At 36.2% G+C, this 17,206-nt stretch overlaps 1 long non-coding RNA gene across 7 annotated transcripts; it reads right to left on the bottom strand.

Moving 5' to 3' along the window:
- Positions 1 to 5,421: 5,421 nt before the first annotated feature.
- LOC113357178 lies at positions 5,422 to 9,885 on the bottom strand. 7 transcript variants are annotated; one of them, XR_003363527.1, is made up of 7 exons: positions 9,558 to 9,885; positions 8,585 to 9,215; positions 7,848 to 8,274; positions 7,366 to 7,636; positions 7,074 to 7,220; positions 6,766 to 6,854; positions 5,422 to 5,603 (listed from the first exon to the last, which is right to left on the bottom strand). It is a non-coding gene; the product is annotated as an uncharacterized LOC113357178 (long non-coding RNA). The 7 variants fall into 7 exon arrangements; XR_003363530.1 differs by having other exon boundaries at positions 6,766 to 7,220; positions 8,585 to 8,740; positions 8,914 to 9,215; XR_003363531.1 differs by having other exon boundaries at positions 6,766 to 7,220; positions 8,585 to 8,740; positions 8,954 to 9,215.
- Between the last annotated feature and the right edge of the window lie 7,321 nt (positions 9,886 to 17,206).

Genomic DNA, 17,206 nt, shown 5'->3' with positions numbered 1-17,206 from the left:
CTATTGTTGAACCAACAAATGTACAAGTTTGGGTACGGTTACACAAACCTAGAAACGTGCATTTCATTTGCGTGTAACAAGCTAGTTTTCGATCTAACGGTTGAAAGATATTAGCTTGAATATAATCAGGTTTTCATCTAACGGTGAATATTGAATGCTTTGTTACCATGCTAACATTGATTGCAAACCCTGATTTGAAAGACTATATAAGGGAGAACTCTAGCAACTGGGAAACCTAATCCCCACACCTTCTGTGTGATACTAGTTGTGCTAAAGTAGAGTCGATTCTCCTTTAACCTTTGGTTTCTTCTTCTAAACCAGTTTAACGACTTAAAGACTTCATTGGGATTGTGAAGCCAGACCGATACTACTTTCTTGTAGTTGTGTGATCTGATCTTGCTGTTTCTATCCTACGAGTACAATTGTAATAATTGGCTTGAGATTGATATCTCCGATAGACAAGATATGAAAGTAATCACAAACACTTTGTCTCATCGTTTGTGATTCCACAATATCTTTTTTCGCTGCGTCGATTAAGATTATTGTGAGGTGATTGATAATACTAGGTTGTTCTTCGGGAAATAAGTCCGGTTTATCAATTGGTTCCTGTTCACCTTGATTTATCAAAATACGGAACAAAACTCGTAGGTATATTCGTGGGAGACGGATTTATCTATTACCGTAGACTTTTCTGTGTGATACAGATTTGTTTATTAAAGTCTTCGACTTTGGGTCGTAGCAACTCTTAGTTGTGGGTGAGATCATCTAAGGGAATCAAGTACGTAGTATCCTGCTGAGATCAGAGACGTAGGAGAATAATTGTACCTTGGATCAGTGTGAGATTGGTTGGGGTTCAACTACAGTCCAGATTGAAGTTAATTTGGAGTAATACAGTGTGTGTTCAATCTAGACTAGGTCCCGGGGTTTTTCTGCATTTTTGGTTTCCTCGTTAACAAAATTCTGGTGTCTGTGTTATTTCTTTTCCGCATTATATTTTGTTATAAAATTGAAATATCACAGGTTGTGTGTTGTGCAATCAATTAGAATATCCGACCTTTGGTTGTTGATTTAAATTGATTGACACTTGGATATTGGTCTTTGGTACCATCCAAGTTATCTCTCTAGTATTTGATAAAGACTCGCAGATTTCTATTTGCTTGAGTATATATCAAATCGAGAGATTGAGATATAAACTCTCTGATATACTTTTTATCTAGATTGAGTCTGACTGTCTAGTTGATTCTCTAGAAATTATATTGGAGTTTGTCCATACATATTGCTAAGCGGAATATTGGGTGTGGTTGTTGTACCCCCGTTTTTTCAGGAGGAAGACAAGAAAAAGTAGAAGGGAAATTAGCATTCAAAGGGAGAATGAAAGATGGAAAGATGATTGAGGATGAGAAACGGGCGTACATACATACTTATATTAAGTTGTTTTTGTATTTTTTTAAAAAGATGTCTACTTTCTCCCAACAGCAAAAAACCTCGAAAAACTAACCTTAAACAAGTGAAAAGGAAATCTAATTCAAATATACCTCGACCAATCAAAACACGACAACCAAACTTTAGATAAAACATGCAGAGTTTCAATCAGAATACCATTAATACCTCGGTCAATGCTAAAAAGGCTAAGAAACAATCTTTAGATGATTAGTCACTAAAGCTGGGTCATAAATATGAAATCTAGGGCAAGATTTATACGTTTTGTATCTAAGACAAGACCTAATTATAGGTTGTAGAAGTTCGATAAAGAGTGAAGTCTCAAAGAAACAGAGACAAGACCAGAGAAACAAGATAGGTTCATGCTACGGCGGCTAGACTAGCCTGAAACAGAAGATGGAGAGGTTGAAAGATGTCTAAATAAGCCTGTTTCTCTTAAAACGATATGCCATTAATCGAAAATACACTGACGATTTGAAGAACACAAGAAGATGAGACGTTTGAAATACATGAACCAAAACGTATAGAGAAATTTAGAATTAAATGCATAAGGGAAATCAAAAGTTTATCTTTACTATAAATCCTACTGCAAGTACAATAATTTCATAATAAGATAATCCATAGATAAGAAAAGAAGAGAGAAGAAGAGAAATGGCGTGTAACCACTTTAGAATCCCATTAGGTGCTCCTATTTCATCTACTAAGGTCATACGTTGCAAGGAATGGCAGCTTCATCGTATGCAGTATTTGCGTTGTACCGTCTGCAATCGAGAAGCTTTCGTGTATCCAGCACAAGCTCAAAGATTGGCTCTATGCAATCTAAGCGAAGAAGAGAAGGAGAGATTGGGAAAGCAGGCAATCAAATACCTACACATTCGTTTAACTACTGGAATTCCGGTGACCTCCTAACTACTTTTTAACCGAGTATCCTCCCGGAATGGACTATTCCTATGTCCATGAGAAATCAGCTATCTATCAACAGGAACGAGAAGGAGGGTTGATTGAAATTGAGGATTCAGAAGGAGAGGAGTGAAAAGAAAGACAGAAGAAAGCAGTAGTAGTGGTTTACTTATTTCTATTTTATTTTCCTAAAGGAGTTTCAGAGACTTTACTGAACCTCCCACTTGTGTAAGAGCTATTTCCTAGTTTGCTTTGTATTCTCTAAGTAGATGAATTTCTAATTTTAATGGAATTAGTGTGTTTGTTTTAAAGTTGATCTTGTCTCTGCCAAAGAAATCTTAGAAAGAATCAGGAAGTAAACATTATAGAAACAAAGGGAATAGAGGAAATCAGTACCAAATGAGAAACATACATTATAGGAGTTAAAGATTCAGAAAGATTAAAGAATATTGAAGTTATAAATAGATCCTTATTCAAAATCACAAACAACAAAGGTCACAAACCATATAAGCAAATCAATCTAGATAATGAATGATATGCTAAAGACTGTATGAATGCACTCTGTAAACTTATTGGGTATACTAATAATGGGATAGTGAAAATGCACCAGTTATAGACTTGTTATGTATGTTAAAAAAAGATGAAAATGCTCAAGTTATAATCCAGATTTTAGCTTTCAAAAGCAACCGAATCAAAGCAACAATTGATACTCTTCCCCCCTAACTTGATCCCCATATGGCTTGGGATCGAAATCCAGATGGGGAGATTACTCAGCTCCCATTACAAACAAAGGAAGAAGAGTTGAAGAGAGGATGAGGATGAAGAAATATAGCCGTTAGGAGAGGAGAGAGGGCAGAGCGAAAAAAGAAACAATCTGAATCTATAATAATCTGAATCTATATACCCAACTGTTTTAGCTGCTTTATTTTAATGGAGCCATATGATCAATTTCATTAATGATTGTTGTTGTAGCAAAAATGTTTCCACAACAATCCTTGAGATTTGTATTGAAAGACATAATCTTAACCGTTAAGTGGATTAAGATTTATACCTTATAAATGAATTCTGATGATAGAATATGAATCGTTGGATGATTCAGTAGTATTTTTGTGATGCGTTCCTGATGTATGCGAATTTTCCAGCTGCTTGATGAATCAGTTCTCCTAAAGCTTTGGCTCTTCAAGAATTGTTGATGAATGAAGAAGGGGGAGTACCTGCAAAGACACTCTGATGCCTCAAAGAGTAAGAGCTCTAAGCAGGTTTTTATGGAGAGAGAAGGATGTGTACCATTCTAGTTAGACAATTTCTTTTCCGGGTAAGCATTGAATTAAGTATTCTAATTAAATCATGTTCATGGAATTTTCTTAGTGAATATATCTATTTTTTGAAGCCAAATTAAGGTAAAATTTTAATCTGTCCATCTTCATCTTACATATTATGAGTTGCGACACATGAAGTGTCCATAGAAAAGCTTCAGTTGCAAATCATGGATTTTTAAAACCATGTAAACAACAATAATTCATATGCATACCTCATATTGATTAAAAACAATCATTAAATCAATCTTCCTTATTCGATTATGGAAATCTAGATTCTCGATATAGACGTGCTAAAAAGAAAAATTATTTTTTTTCCGGCTTCATCTTCGATAAATCAAAACCTAAAATTGTAGAATAATATCCCAAGAACTTTTTGCATCAACGGATTCTTTTTTTTCCGATCAGTAGTATAAAGTCGTGTTTAAACACCATCAGCAGCTCCATAAGAATCCTCCTCGACATCAACTACATGATTGAACAATCCCCATTTCCCTAATTTAAACATCAGCAGCAGCTCCAGATGTGAAAAGGCGAGGGTACCCAAATATACCTCAAGCTAAAACTTTTCCTACCTATAAGTCCTTTCTACGAAAGTGATTGTATATGGTCTGAGTCGAGACAATGTAACTAATCGGTTCACACTTCGTGTGATCATCTATGGATACGTGTAACTCCCCGTGTTTTTAGCATGGCGCATGCTAAAAGATGCGCCATTTGCTTGTGATGAAGCTTCATCCAAAGCTTCTGTTCCGTTGGAAAAGGAAGATTGGCCCTTGGCCAATGCGTTGACAATGTTTAGCCAATATGGATGCACATCGGGTTGGCAGCGGACATCCAACATGGATGCACATTGGGTTGGCAGCGGACATCCAACATGGCTGCACATCGGGTTGGCAGCGGACAACCCACATGGCTGGACATCGGGTTGGCAGTGGACAGCCAACATGGCCGGGTACATGGCAATTGGCCACGAATAGTAAAAGTGGGGAGTTGATGAATGATTTTTCCTCCCCAAATCAAAGTTGTAAAAATGTGAAGTTAACATATATAGGGAGGAGTACTTGGTTGAAGGTGCATATACGGACCATACACAAAGTAAGATAGCCTTAGAGATGTACAACCATCACGGCTGGACATTGAGCCAAAGAAGGAAGTACAGCCATCACGGGCCTTCACGAAACCTAGCTAAGGAAATGTTCAGCCGTCATGGCCGGACATTAGAACTGACGTGTGAGCCAGTCTGGGGGATTATTTCTCAATATTGGTAATTAAGCTCTTCATATTCCCTTGGTGTTGCAAATTTGTTGTTTTGTTTAAATTCAAATTTTAATCACTTTGATTATACTGCAGATGTGTCTACTACAGTTACAATACATCCAGGGTCTGTACTTGACTATTTAGTTGCTAACTGAAATGTGAGGCACCAGAATGTTATACGTTGGGACAAGGTAATAAGAGTACTTTTGCTTCAAATGTTGACATGTTTTTTTGTTGTATAAGTAATCTCATTGAAAGATTTGATTGCTGACAGGCTAAGCGAACGCTTAAAAATTTAAGGATCAAGGTTAGATCACTGGACTGAGTGAGTTGGCTTGTCGTAAACAAACGTGAGCTTTGATTATTCTTATTGTATTATTATTTACTTTTTTTAGAAGATAGTAGAAGGAAAATTTCTTCTTTGGTCCTAGGCCCATATAGTTATTTATAGTAGGGTCCAACCGGATCTTTTTTTTATCCGCAGGTCCAAAATTAATTAAAACATGGAAATGTCCATAATACCCATTACTACCAAACGTGTGTGTCTACACTGCTTACAAATTTGAGTACATATCTGGTACACTGCTTACAAATCTGAGTACATATCTGCTACACTACGTACAAATCTAAGTATGTATCTGCCTCACTGCTTACATATAGAGTATGTATCCGTTGGACATATTGAACCTGTAAATGTGACCAGAATATAACAATATTAAAACACAGTAACAAAACTAGCATCCATTTCAGTATGTCGCATACGTACTCATGGATCAAACCAAAATAAAGTGGCAAAACTATGAATAAAACAGAATTAAAAGAAGTTTTTATCAGTACAACATATACGTACCGCGGATTCATAAACTAAAAACTCAATTACATGTCAAGAAGTGATGAATCCATGAATATAACCGAATCAAAGCACATACTTCAGTATTTCACATACGAACTCATGGATCAAACCAAAAAAAGTGGCAAAACTCTGAATAAAACAGAATCAGAAGAAGTTTCAACCAGTACAACATATATGTACTCCTGGATCAAACCAAAAAAATAAGAGAAAACCTATAGATTCATAGTAAACAAAAAAAGAAAACAGTGCGTCAGATATGTATTGATGGTTAATACACAAAAGAAAATTGAAAATCAAACCAAAAACCATAAAAATATCAGATCTACTAATGAAATAAACATAAAACATGATTTTTTATTTAGATCTGAACTTGTTTCATTAAAATCCACCAATATATCATATACGTACCGATGATTAATACACAAAAGCAACTCAAAAGCATATAAAAAAAAACCAAAATGGAACTAAAGTCAGCTGCATGTGAAAACCAAGTAATGAATCTATAAAAAACTGAATCGAAACACTTTTTCCAGTATTCCATATATATACTTCTAGATCGAAGAAGAAGAATATCCAAAACTACAAAAATAACAAAATTAAAGCATAATTTTTCAGTACATCATATATGTACTGCTGATTCATAATCTAAAATTTAGCTACATGTGAAAAACAAGTAGCGAATCTATGAAAAAATAGAATCGAAACACTTTAATTTGAGTATTCCGTATATGTACTTCTGAATCAAACAAGAAAAATCTCCAAAACTATAAAAAAAACAACAAAATTAGAGCAGTATATTTCAGTACACCAAATATGTATTGTTGATTCATAGTCTAAAAATCAGCAGCACGTGAAAAACTAGAGAACATCATGAAATCGAACTACCAAAACTGGAAAAAGAAAGTGAAAACATCATGAAATCAATCAGATCTTCATGATTCAGTTGAGAATTAATCAAAAACAAAGAAGAACTGGAGAAAAGATTACATAACATACCTGTAAAACCACAAAACATCTTCACAAACCCTAGGTCTAAACTTCATAAGCGGCTGCAGCAGAGAAGAGGAGAGCAAGAGAAAACGGATCTGAGAAGAAAATTGAGAAAATGTGGCTTTTATTTCTGTTATATTTATAGTGAAGGCCATTTTAGGAATTATTAAAATGCACGTAATAGGTTACACACGTGTGTAGGACCTGGGCTTAAAAAATTTGGTCCATTTTTATGTTTTGTTTTAATTATGGACCTCCGGTTACTGGGCTTTAATGGGTGGACCTGCCACTAACTAAGAACACTATAATAGTACCTATTGGTAATTCCTACATAGTAGAATGCTGATGTTAGTTTGACACTCCACACTCTTACAATTCGGGACTTTTATTTCTTGCCCTCTATGCCTTTCAACATTGCAGTTTTGCTATCAACTGAAAATGGGATGATGCGGATGCGCAACCTGTAGAAGTCGCAGTGTATGACTATTATGTTACAAAGTATAGTAATATCAAGTTACATGACTCTGCTAATTACCCATGCATCAACGTGGGTAAACCGAAAAGGCTAAAAGATAATACATCCCAATTGAGGTAAAAAGATAATACCTGTTGTATGTTGAGTTGTTTCAATGTTTTGTGCATAATGAAAAAATGTCTATAGCTTGTGGTTGTTCTCTGTAGCTCTGTGAGTTGGTATCTTATCAATGATACACAAAGGCACTGTCCACTCTCCAAAGATCTTCACTTGTGGAAAAATCAAGGCAAAAACCCCAGGAGCGTATGACTGCTTTGAGAAATGTAAGTATCTCCATAGTTTTATTTTATTTTTAAAAGCACAGAGCCAAATGTGATAGGCATCTTCACATGAGTTCCCATCCTGCACAAGAAAAGGGAATCTTTTCATTCTTGAATCAAGGTACAACAAACAACCCCAATGCAATTAAAAAAATAACATCTATGAAATTACATTTTTGGAATCAGAACTTCTCTCCGCGACAAAATCTAACATTCAATACCCTATATGTTTGCGCGGTACCACCATATATAAATCATTATGGTTTGAAATTAAGACCACTACTGTTGTTTACCTCGTTACAGTTTTGAGGACCCTTTTCATCCCTTGGAGGCAAAACCTCAAGCACAGCTCTCTCAAGAAGTAACAACACATCATCCACTAGGTAACCATGCCATTCGCAACATGGACAATAGGAGCTAGTGATTCCGCAGCGTCCATTACCTTTTCTACAGCTGTATTGTATTACTCTTACTATGGCATTCAAAAGCCTTTAAACCACTATAGAGATAATCCAATACCAAAGTGGACGTGACGTCTGTCTCTACAAAAAACTGCTTAACAACTAGTTTCAAAATCACATCTGTTTTCTCTCTGGACACTCGACGCCTAACATTCTGGCCAAGACCCAACCAAAATGCAAAGAAGCTGCAAGCATCCATTGTAACAACTGTACCAATAGACCAACCAAACGATCCATACATAAGTTCCAACAAGTTTACCTGGATAGAAGAACTAAACAAATCAAATGGGATAGACATGGAATAAACATATTGGTTTGTACCCCGCTAATAAGACTAGAAAAACAATACCTATCATGTTAAAACATAAAGACTAATGCATCTGAAATTGCCAGGACTTAGTAAAAATTCAGAACACTAGTCTAAAATAAAAAGAAGAATTTGGAAGAAGTGCAACCGACCCTATTGCATAAAAGAATAAACGAGACTATCAATTCTGGATACTGTAAGTAATGAAACAAGACTATCAATTATGTAAAGTGTCATTACAAACTACTGAGTATTGCACCACCTTTTGAGTCCTCTTTAATTTCTTCTAAGATGATTTCTTCATCCGACAAAATTTTTTCTAGCTTCAAGATGTTGAGAGACATGTGGTAAGCTGAGAATATCTTGAAACACCAACGGGCAACTCTCCACAGGGGACATTGGAATGGACTCTGTCTACCTGAGTTCAAATTACATTCCAATTGACACTCCAATATCATGCCCACATTCGAGATATATACGCAACACACATAAAAACAAATCCAAATTGTATAACACCAAAAAATATTCAGAAATGGAACACCCATAACATCCCAAAGATTAGAAACATGCAAATTTAAGACACAACTCAACTTGTAACAGAGCTACTAGTAAGAACACAACCAAATGAAACCTGCTGGAATTAAATTTAACATCCGTAGAAGCTCCAATAGATGATTACAACACAAAATCTGCTCCAAAGCGTACATTGTTCCTGTTCCAAAGCGTACCCTAATCTCAATTCACTAGATAATAATTTCTTAAATCAACAACCCCAATTCTTCTAACAATCACCTGTGAGAAAATCATCAATCCTCCTACCAATTACTCAAAAAGGAACCACATTTGAACATCAAAATCCAAAACCCAGGTTTTGATTTTCCTTCCAAGATCACCTGCAATCAAACAGAGAATCTATTAGCAATTACACATCTCTCATTCAGATTTAAAACCAACCTCTTTATATGCAGAAACAAAAAAGCCCAAAATTTCAACAATAAATCCTCAATTAAACTCAACCCTTAAGTTCAATTTTCCCTAAATATTCAAATTACTCGATCTTTGTTTTATAAATTCAACAACATCTGGTTACCCCAACCATATCGAATATTCAAACAAAAAAAAGCAGCAGAGATTTTAAGGAAATAGATATATTCTATTCCATAGGGTAAGAGAATCAAAACCCTAGATAATAACACAGAGAAATAAAAACCTAATCATGAACAGAATTGAATAACCTGGATCTACGATGATTTCAATGCTCTCTCCTGAAAATAAAGTTCCCTGGCTGCCTCTCTTGAAGAGATTGAATGATGATTGTAACTAACAGAAATAGAAGATGAAGCAAACAAAGAAGAGAAATGAACAGGAATAGGAAGAAGAAGATGGATGATGTGTGCTCTGCGGAGGAAGAAAACCAGTTATGAAGAGTAAGATGGAATCTTCTGTTTGATTAAAAGAAAAAATAGATAATCTAGACAGAGGATGCTTAGTACTAAGTATATCACTAATTGCCGTATAACTTTTTAATAATCACGTATAAATATGCAAAGTCGGGACATCACAAAATTGATGTCCCGACACTGAAAAAATATTTTATGCCTAAGTTCCCAACATTTATACGTTGTCCACATGTGTTAACCCAACATCCACGTGTGACACAGTTAAATAATAATCATAATTGTAAATAATAATAATAATAATAAAAAAGTAGAAATGTTGGGTACGACACGACAAAATAGGTCATAAAATAAAAAGAAAATGGCTAAAAAGTCCAAATATCAGTTTTGGTCAATTTGGCCAATAACACATAATTTTCACCCAATTATTGAAATCAATATTATTTTCAGTCAAACACCCCTCTTTCCAGAGCCCCTAACATAACTTACGTCTTCCGGCATCGCTCATTTTCATGGTTTCTTACTCCTCTTTTCTTTTATAAATTTTAGGTATTCGTGCCTCATTATATTTTCTTCTTAGCCCCTTGACTATTTTTTGTGCTCTGTCATTATTAATAGTTACAAGGTGAGTTCATAGGAAAGCGTATCTGACAGTCCTTATAGTGCCACCCTTTCATCTTTCTCATTGGATTTCGACAGGTGTGTAATTGATGTTATCTTCGTCCACTTTAAGCTTCCTTCAATCGTCGTGTCCCTTCTTCTTCCTACAACCCCTCAGTATAAAGTTGAAACTTAGAGATTAGGGTTGTATTTAAAGTTTTGGTTTATCTTTTGCTTGGTAGTTGATTGATTAAGAAGAAAAGTTGAAACTCAGAGAGTTTTCCATATTCAGTTTTATGTTTAATCCCATAACCTTGCATCACATTGTTTAACTGAAAGCCAAGAAAAGTTTTGATTTTGGTTTTGAAACTAACAAACACTTGAAAAGCATCAAATTTTTTATAAAGCGGAAAAATCCAAGTTAAGCGAGTAAAGGCATCCACCAATAATACATAATAATGAAACACATATACAGGAATAGAAACAAGATCAAGTCAATATTACTAACCTCAAGATGAAGGATGATGTCGTTGTTGCAGTCGTTACTGCTTCACTTTCTTCAAGTCTTCAGAGTAATACTTGTATGTCTCAACATTCCTAGACTTTCAAGTCTAACCTAAACGAAATTGACTCTAGTAATTAATCAAGCGACTCTAGATGAGTTTTGATGCTAAAATATGACAACCAAAACTTGACATACCAACGCTTGGTGGGTTCAACTGAGCTATGCTCTAACAGATACTTCACAAAATATACATCATGCAAGAAGATGAAAGTTCAAAAATCAGCAAGGTATTAATATTGGAGGTTCAATACTAGATGATGGCTTTATTGCAAAAATGCATATATCGACAAAATACGATGTGTATGAAGGATAACAGTAAAAACCTTAATTTTTTACCTGTTTATGATTCAATCAACAACCAGTAGTGATAGTGAAAGAGTTGATGCTTCAAGGACTTCCTAAAGTCAAAAATTAGGGTTTTGACCCTAAAAGCATGATTAATTCGTCAAAAATACAAGAATATTTTTTCTTTCCACGGATGAAGCACCATGTAGCAGAGGAGAAGAATTGGAAATATAAAAACAAAAAAAACTTATCGGAAAATTGGTCGGAATTGAGCCGGTGTTAGTCGGCCGGTGATGAGATCCGGCAGCTTCTTGTTGTTGTCGTTAAAGGAAGAAGAGAGAGATAGAAGGGGTGCTAGTCGGTCAGCGCAAGAGGAATAAAAAAAAGGTTTTACTCCCTTTTATAAGCATTATATTGGATTTCCTAATTTCTGTCAAACTAGGACTTCCTCTTTCTAGCAACGTTCGTGCTCTACAGGGGTCAATATGGTACTTCTTCCATCAAAATTAGAAATGCCTTATCAATTCATGCTCTCCGGATGATGCTCATTCATTCTACAAAGTACTTCTATGACGGTTATTATTCCTACAACGATTATTCGATATCGTAGCGAATCCCTGGTAATGCTTGAACATTGAGCTCATATCATTTATTTAGCTTATGTTGGAAAAATCACCATCTATATGCATACTGCGGCACATGATTGTCCCACACTAATCAGGGCACTTAATGTTGATGGTGGATTTTTGACGAAGGTTATATTCGTAAAATCACATCGAAAGTCATACATCTCTGAGCAACATCAGAAGAATCATAAGAGGATCATGTCTTCACCTTTCGCAAGAGAAGTGAATCGTAGTTCAGTGACCTCATCAGATGTAATAGTACATGACGACAATATTAGGGGTTTTGAGGCAAAACTTTTCAAATTCCATGTATTTTGTAATCAAAGCTGAAAGTCTCGACATTTCTTTATGAATTCGGAATTCATCTCTGTAAACTTCCCAGAATAATATTCAAAAATAATATGATGAGTGTCAACTCATATTTTAATCGATTAAAGGCTCCTACACATATTGCATGCTAGTATAGAACCACTAGTTAATCGAATCTAGTGTTATAATAATCGTTTGAATTCCTAGAAAAATACACTAATTATGTGAGACCCGTGTTTCCGGATAGTAGTTTTCGAACCTAAAACCGGTAAAATCCAACCCATGTAGTGTTGGTGCGTACATAATAAAAAAAGGCTAAATTTAAGTAAACCGTGTTTTCTGAATTTGGGTGTTCTTAACTAAATTTAAGTAACAGATAAAAGGCTAGCTCTTATCTCTGTGGTGGTTGGAAATAAGGATTCTCTTTTTAATTTGCCTCTTATGAATTTTATAGGATGCCCTTTAATAGTTGCAATACATAATTTTCTTCTTCTTAGTCACCTGTGGGAAGAAGAATTAGTCTTCCCCTCCTTTTGCTTTTATATCTAGGATTATTAAAATATATATTTTGTCCCTTTTCCCAAAACCTAGAAGGAATAATCTAGCCGTCTTTTATATCTCTTCTTTTCCCTTTTCATCTCTCTAGTTTACCGAAAAAAAAGAAAACCTGTTTTACTATTGGAGCACATAATTGGATTGCTTGGATTTCAATTTCTTGAATTGCGTTACCGGGGTTTCTACGTAATATTTAAATAAAATCTATTTTTGACATTATTGAATTTTTGGTGTGTGTAATATGCATATAATCATGTCTTCTTAATCATCTGTATCGTTGTATATTTATGTCGCTAATTCCTTCTTGAAAATCTTGGAAGCCTTGTTTTATACCACTCAATCAATTGATTATTTGATCATTGTTGTTCGGTTTAACATCCACCACTTCGGATCTCAAATCAAGTTTTAAGGTTGACGAACAAGACGTTTATTGCCGCAATGGCGGACTTTGCAACTCGTTTTCTTTGTGTCACTTTGCGGGTGCTATATCTCCCCCACCTTGGTTATCTATGATTTTTTTTAGCCAGCAGAGATTTGGCATACGTCCACGAGCATATGTGATCATTCATTTTTAAATGTGTCTTGGCATTTGGATTTAACTTACTTCATGTACCTTGATTATTAAAAATAAATAAGAAGGACCAAACATTGATTTCGTTATCATCTGATGTCCATTATGAGTTTTGGAAGAATTGACAAAAATGTTTTGATACCCTAAAGTGTGACCCACTTACCTACTTTCCTTCAAGTATTTTCTCTTTAACCAAAATGTCAGATCTACACGAACCCATTTTGTTTCCACTTCTTTAATTACTCAATTATTAATGTATTATTTGACAAGGCCTCATTTTAGTCTACCTTTCATTTATATATACGCACTATACAATACCGTTTCTTCCATTTTGCTTTATAAAACTAAACACTGATGTGAGAACTCAAAGACACTTAAAACTTTGTTCATGTTTTATTATCCTTTTTATTTTTAATGGATGATCTAAAAGAAAATTTATATGTAATCAACCAAGTGCCAACTCAGTTTTCTGCCCACTAGCCTCATCTCTCTGCATCTGTGTTTACGTGCATCCAATGTTCTGGTGGTATTTGATTTAGCTCATAATAAAACAAAATAGAGGAAGCTCAACAGTCCCAATTGCTTTTGTGGTTTTGGAATACAAATGCATTTTTGTCCGTTCCTATACACACTAAGGATTATGGATGTGGTTTGATTTTTATGTTGTCGAGTGTATTAATTAGAAATAAATTATAGAAACACATTTTACGGCTGTTGCCGAAATGTCAGGCCTTTATGGCATTCCACCACTGGTGGTTATCCTGAGAAGACTGTTCGGGGAACAGTATGGTATGTTATCGGAATAATTTTGACAATTAGATTAAGAATCTAGAATTTTAGATTGAAGATTTTGAGTGAGGAAATGTTGATTATTTGTGGCTGAGAATAGCGTAAGTTTTATTGCAAATTTTTATGCATGATTTTATTATCGCATCTGCTGCATTTGTTTGATTTCGTTGCACTCTATTATTTTTTGAAACTTCCTACTGGGCTGTGGTTTGCTCACCCCTTTTCCTCCCATTTCACAGAGAATGAGAGATACTAGCCGCAAAAGAACTATTATGCATCACGGGGTTTTGGGTATTGCGATTTGGATTTTATCGAGCTGTTGGTCTGTTTCAATTTTATACTTTAGTTTTGTAATTAGTATTTTATATTTCCTTTTGTAATTTGAAAAGAAATATTATATTTCGTCTAAAATTTTGAGTTCGAATTTAAGATTTTATTTTTTTTCAAATTGTTTTAGAACGAAAAATCTGGACCTACACGAGTGGCGGTTCGGAAATTTGGGCTTGCTAGCTGGACCAGACCCGACCCAAAAGGTCGAATTCGTGTCCGCGGGAAATCCGAAAATCCGGGCTGTCACAAATTAAACCCTAAATTCAGTTACTTCGATCCTTGGCTTTTCTCAGCTGAACTCCATGGAATAGTAACAAATATTCATCTTTCAGGCGTTCGGGGCACCCCTAAGTAAGCCCCGAGTAAAAAGCATGAGTGTATTTCGAAATAATGCTCAAAGGAGAATCCAAATAACATGGAAGAACAAGGATATGGAAGTTCAAATCAAACAAGGAAAGGAAGAGAGGTAAATAATAATAATATTGTTATTCAGAAAGGTGTGGGGGGACAACTTGTCGCTCGTTTACCCCCCACCGATGACTCTACTGAGGTGTAATAATAATAATTAATAATAATAATAATAATAATTAACATGCGTTCCCTAAAGTTTCATGCGTTCCAGGAGGTCCCAGGTTCGAGCCCCCAATTGCGTAATATTGCAGAAATTAACATGGAAAGTAGAGTTAGTTTTCCCCCTTGTGACACAATCTCAGCCCCCCATCCGCTTCGGCTCCTTTGGCTAGGTTACCCATGAGGCTCGCTGGTAGGCTAGCACAACAACCTTTTCAATTAATGTAGTAATATGTCGTTGGAGTTTAGCTTGTAAGGCTTCCAACTAATTTCATGTAATAATCGTTATCCAATAATATAATAATAATAACATGTGTGGCCCGGATGCCTACTACTGCCGTGTATTGAATCTTCTGTGTTTTATAATAATAATAATAACGGGCCCCTAGCTCAGCTGGTCATCCCCGTTCCCCCAAAAGTTTAATGCGCTCCAAAAGGTCACAGGTTCGAGTCCCCAATGGCGTAATATTGCAGGAATTAACATGGAAGGTAGTGTTAGTTTGCCCCCCTTGTGACACAATCTCAGTCCCCCCTCCCGCCGTTTCGGCTCCCTTGGCTAGGTTACCCATGAGGCTCGCTGGTAGATTAGCACAGCAACCTGTTCAATTAATGTATTAGTATGTCGTTGGAGCTTAGCTTGTTAGGCTTCCAACTAGTTTCATGTAATAATATTCATCCAATAATATAATAAAAAAAATAATAATAATAATAATAATAATAATAACGGGCCCCTAGCTCAGCTGGTCATCCCCGTTCCCCAAAGTTTAATGCGCTCCAGGAGGTCCCAGGTTCGAGTCCCCAATGGCGTAATATTGCAGGAATTAACATGGAAGGTAGTGTTAGTTTGCCCCCTTGTGACACAATCTCAGCCCCCCTCCCGCCGTTTCGGCTCCCTTGGCTAGGTTACCCATGAGGCTCGCTGGTAGGTTAGCACAGCAACCTGTTCAATTAATGTAATAGTATGTCGTTGGAGCTTAGCTTGTTAGGCTTCCAATTAGTTTCATGTAATAATATCATAATGTGATAGCATCTCTCGTTGGGTTGAATTCTGCTATATGCAACCCGCCAGGCTATATTATCAGGAACACTTACTCTCCTCGGCACAAGGGGTTCAGCAGGGTGACCCTCTTGGTCCCCTTCTTTTTGCTTAAGCTTTGCACCCTCTTATCGAGAAGATTGCATCCACTTGTATTTTGGATTTCCATGCCTGGTATTTAGACGATGGCACCATCGCAGGTGACACTTTGGAAGTGTCTAAGGCATTGAAGATTCTCCAAGAGGACGGTCCTGCCTACGGGTTACATTTGAATATTTCGAAGACTGAACTATTTTGGCCCTCTTATGACCCGAGAAGGGATTCCGATACTGCCTTTCCTGCGAATATTGGTAAGCCAAAAGATGGTGTTAAATTGCTTGGTGGACCAGTCAGCCTAGATATGAACTTCTGTAGTAATGTGGTGTTGAACATAATTGACAAAACCTCTCAGCTCATTGACAAGATTCAAGAGCTGCATGATCCTCAGTGTGAACTTTTGCTTTTGCGCAACTGTACTGGAGTTTCGAGGTTATATTTTGCCTTACGCACTACCTGCTCCAAGGCGATTCAGAATGTTGCCACGCGCTTTGATGATTATCTTATGCGATATCTTCGTCGTCTTATAGTCGGAGATGGGGCTGGTTTTGGCTTAGTCCAACAGCGACTAGCCACTCTCCCCATCAAAGATGGTGGTCTGGGTATTCTTACTATGACAGATACTATGCAGTACTGTTACCTTGCATCTCAGGCACAGACCCAACATTTGCAGAATTCTATTTTGAGGCTGCCTGCTACAACCGACTTATGCCTTGGTTTCCATACTACTTTACAGAGTTTCATACAAGCTTGTGAGATCCCCCTCTCTGATTTCAACATTAATGATGCCGCCCCTCATTACATGAAGTCATTGGCTTCTATCTACTTTGGAGCTATCAGGGAAAAGGTACTTACTCGCTTTTCTTTTTCTACACGTGAAGCTACTGTTTGGCAATGTAATAGATCTGATCATGCTATGGATTTCCTTAAGGCAATACCTATTCCTGGGCTCAACCAGGCAGTTGGTTCCAGGCAGTTTAGCTTGGTCTTACAATATCGTTTAGCTATACCCCTTTTTGAGGAAGGTAATAAATGTACCTGTTGTGGCAAACTCATGGATATCTTTGGAGACCACGCTATCCATTGTGCTAGCGAGGTCGGGCTTAAATTCAGACATGATTTAGTAAAAGATATTCTGGCAGACATGTGTTACAG

This window comes from Papaver somniferum, chromosome 3, assembly GCF_003573695.1.
Source record: "Papaver somniferum cultivar HN1 chromosome 3, ASM357369v1, whole genome shotgun sequence".
Classification (NCBI taxonomy): domain Eukaryota; kingdom Viridiplantae; phylum Streptophyta; class Magnoliopsida; order Ranunculales; family Papaveraceae; genus Papaver; species Papaver somniferum.
This window is presented reverse-complemented; position numbering and strand designations above follow the sequence as displayed.